Source organism: Neopsephotus bourkii, unplaced genomic scaffold (genome assembly GCF_033783945.1).
Source record: "Neopsephotus bourkii isolate Nb327-2 ecotype Australia unplaced genomic scaffold, CSIRO-AGI_Nbou_v1 NB_1572, whole genome shotgun sequence".
Lineage (NCBI taxonomy): Eukaryota > Metazoa > Chordata > Aves > Psittaciformes > Psittacidae > Neopsephotus > Neopsephotus bourkii.
Window position 1 is genome coordinate 4,529,709 of NW_026902048.1, and position 3,869 is coordinate 4,533,577.

Here is a 3,869-nt window from a genome sequence, read left to right on the forward strand (position 1 = left end):
AAACCATTAACTCAGACTACTAGGTTGGCACAGGCCAGCCATTCCAAAAGTATTGAATTTGGGTCTGAGCCACACAAAAATAAAGAAACAGCTCTAGGGAAGATGGGAAACAATGCCGGAATGCTGCTAGAACATCACACATCTCAGAAGCAGAAGTTTACAGTTCTTATTGTTAAACTTGATGGTCTTCTTCTTTGAAGCCAAAGATTTAACATGATGCTAATAGTCCCTAAGTAGAAGGCTCCTCCCTGGCATAAAAATACCCCAGTGTTATTACTATCCATATGCAAGCATGCAGATTGCTGTGCAGGAATGGCTGTACAAAAACTGATAGTCATGTGTGCAGAAGTATCTCTGCCTTCTAGCAAATAATTCCTGAAACATCAAGGAGAGAGCAGCTGAGCACCCACAGCACCTATAACAGCATTTTGTTTTATATGAATCTATAAAACATCCTTTTGAATCAGGAGGTTTGTCTTTGATCAAAACTTTCAGCTTTCAGGCTAGTCACAAGTTTTCCAGTTTCCTCTCAATGCTATAAATTAGGCAAGGCTCACTCACAACATACCCAGATTTGGGGGCAGATTTGCACAATGTATTTTGTGAATTCTTCTCCTAGGTATCTATGTACTTGGATTGAAGTACATAGCTGATAAATCAACATGGCCAGGTATGACCTATCATCAACAGCTATGTTAAGAAACTTCTATGATTTTATTGGTGAGATCAGTGCCTCTTTCTCTATTTTAATTTCAGGTTATTCCTTTTTGTTTTATTTTTTCTATTTCAGAGAGGTTTGTTTCTGTATATTTGTGTGTATGAAATAAAAAATCAAAATGCTAAAATTAAAATATTAAAACCAATGTAATTTACTTTTGGCATAGAATTGCACAGCAAGAACCTGTAGCAACAGCTGCCAATTAACAGACATTATATTGGCTAGAAATTATATTATTTTGAGGACTTTTCCCAGTTCTGGGTAATTCTAAGGGATGCTGCAAGAGATGTGACAAATAAATAGATGTTACTGACACGTCATTGTATCATAGATATAAATTTACCAGTTGGAACTAGGTGATCTTTAATGTCCCTTCCAACCCAAACCATGCTTCTATGATTCTGTTATTGACTAGTCATAATTATTGTCCCAGAAGTGAGCAGTTATTCACCTGAAATACAGGAAAAATAAATCCATCCCTTTACCTGTAACAGCTCCTCTTGAGTAGGCCGTCAGTAATGCAGCGTTTCGTGTTGTCCTGTTTCACAGATGTTTTAGAGGTGTTGGTGTTGGTGGAGGAATCCTGATTATCCTGAGACCACTGCATGCATGCTTCATTTGCCAGTAAGTGCTAGGTCTCTGTTGAACTGCATCATGCTATTCTAGCATCATGGTAGTGATTGGCAGTGCTTCAGTGTCTGCTTTGAAAATGCTACTTTAAAACTGAAGGGTAGGTCAGCCTCAATACATATTTTATATGTCTAGTCATACATATTCCCTGGGACTTTCCCCTGTGCAGACAGGGCCAATCTCAGGGCAAAACACTGGCTTGAGATTCTTGCATGCAGTTCCTGGCGAGGCAACATAGAGTTGTGTCCCTGAAAAATTCTGGCTCATAATATGCACCATTGAATTCTACAAAGCTCCACTTAGAGTGGAAGAACATGAGCAGACCATATTTCAACGAAAAACAGTGTGAAACTAGCAATTCCTTTTACGTGGGATGCCTGCCTTGACTAACGCTCGCTGGTGAGGAAAGTTATGGGCCATTTTGTGCAGAGATTTTGCTCCCCAACACCAAAGTTAGTGGAGAAACTTTTTCTCGCTTTTCCCTTCAAAATGTGTGTGAAAGAACTGCAGGATTCCTGCCTGCTATAAGCCAGGAAGAATCAAGAGCAGGTATTTATTCATGTTACTCAGCTGCCCATTTGCGAATAGGGGGGCCATGTTTTCATAGACCATGTTTCATAGGCAGCATGTGTTCAATAAAACGTTTGTACACTTGCCAGAAATCAGGCTGCCAGAGTGATTTTCATGGATTGTGTCAGCAAATGTTATTAGCAAATTGTGTAGTTAACCTGGTGTAAGACTTTTATTACTGCTGGGTATACTTACATATCAAAAAGCTTCTGATCCCCACCCACTCTAAGCCTTCGGCAAAGAGAATCTGTAGTTTTTTAAGAGACCGTGTTTACAGCTAACTAGTATTGTTCCTAATCCTGTAAAGTCTATGTGGGAGAGAACCCCATCATTTTCAGTCTTAATTAGTTTTGGCAATTAGTTCTCCTGGTAAGGACCATGAACAAGGTCCAGGAGGCTTCTCAGTGCATTATTCCTCTTCAGAAATGAGCCTTCCCCTGGCTGTGTGAACCTTTGCAGGCATGAAAACAAAAAATAAGCAGTGTAAGTCACTACAGATATTGCCAGCCTGACTGAACAAGAAGTTGTGCTGCGGGAAGGCATGGTGAGAAAGCTGTTAGGGTACAAAGGAGTAATCTGTGGCTGTTTTATCTATAGGGAATTAGAACAATGCGCTACATCAAAGGCTCCAAGACTGGAGACTAAATCTTTACTTATTTAGCATTATGTTAGTAATTACTGATTTAGAGGAAAAGAGAAAACGTATAGAATTTTGTCGCAAGATATGTCATTACATCATCATTGGTACTTCAGATTCTGTTAAATTATCAAGATTTTATATAATTTGATTAATTAGGAAAGGTTTGTTCTCCCTCTGCATTGTGAATTATTTAAACCCCAAAGTAGCTTAACTTTCCCAGTTATCTGTTAGACAGTCATCTTGGCCAGGGAAGAGGACAGATGACTTTTCCTGAATTAGAAACGTAGGTACTGAACCCAGGACCTGAGTATGTAGCACATCCTTTGCAGAAGCTGCTTGGCTTTCCTCTGCCTTCTCTCCTTATCTGTTTAAAGGGCCTGGTCATGATGTTTCCCATCTTCCCATCTTTAAGTGTCACAGTCAAGTGCTGTGTAGAAAGACATCTCCTTACACAATGTCAATCACAACATATTTCTGTATATGGCAAAACTTCTCAGAAATACAAAAAATCAACATTGAAGTCCGCCCTGGGTTGGAACAAGTGCAGATGCATGATGTGGGGTCTGATAAAAGGAGCTGAAATAATTATTTCCTTTTGTCTTAGTGCTGAGCTTTGTATTCAGCAACATCAGATCCTGAATGCTGCTGTGCACCTGGAAATGTTCTGTTCTGAAGCACTGGAGACACTTTGTTCCACTATGTCCAGTATAAATATGTTGACAAATCCACCTGGGCCTTCTTGTGTTTGTCTTAACCAGCCTACAAAATATACTGTGGAAACAGATCAACACGGATCTGTTCAGATATTTCATCCCTTGAGCTTGATCTGGTTTATTTCTCGGTGTCCTGATGCCAGAGAGCCTTTAGGATAGGTCACTAACATGAGAAAGAAAGATTTATTACAATATCTAATCTGTTAGCCATATGATGGGTATATAAGCTGCTCTCTTTGTAAAAATCATGATGCTGTTTGTACAGTTTGTTTGGGAAGCTGCGTTATTGGGATTTTGGCAAATTCCCTTGAAATCAGGCTGGACTGCAGTGGATCTTGGTCTGCGCAGAAGCCATTGGTTTCAGTGCAAGGTACTTATGCACATGCTTATGCTTAAGTGTATGAATAGATGTCTTATAAGCTGCTTGATAGCATTTGTTCATAAATTCTTACAGCAAAAGAAATTTCTTAAATGTAGCAAATGCATTAGTGCAAGAGAAATGTATTTAAGAGTCTTACAGATCATGACACAACATAGAAATCTCTTGTTTTAGGGGCTAAATTTCATGTAGCCATTTTAGCTATGAAACAGATCAGAA

At 39.2% G+C, this 3,869-nt stretch overlaps 1 long non-coding RNA gene across 1 annotated transcript; it reads left to right on the forward strand.

Annotated features, from left to right (window-relative positions):
- The first annotated feature begins 1,283 nt into the window (after window positions 1-1,283).
- On the forward strand, window positions 1,284-3,367 carry LOC133221979 (uncharacterized). The gene is made up of 2 exons (XR_009728142.1): window positions 1,284-1,342; window positions 3,163-3,367. It is a non-coding gene; the product is annotated as an uncharacterized LOC133221979 (long non-coding RNA).
- Window positions 3,368-3,869: the final 502 nt, after the last annotated feature.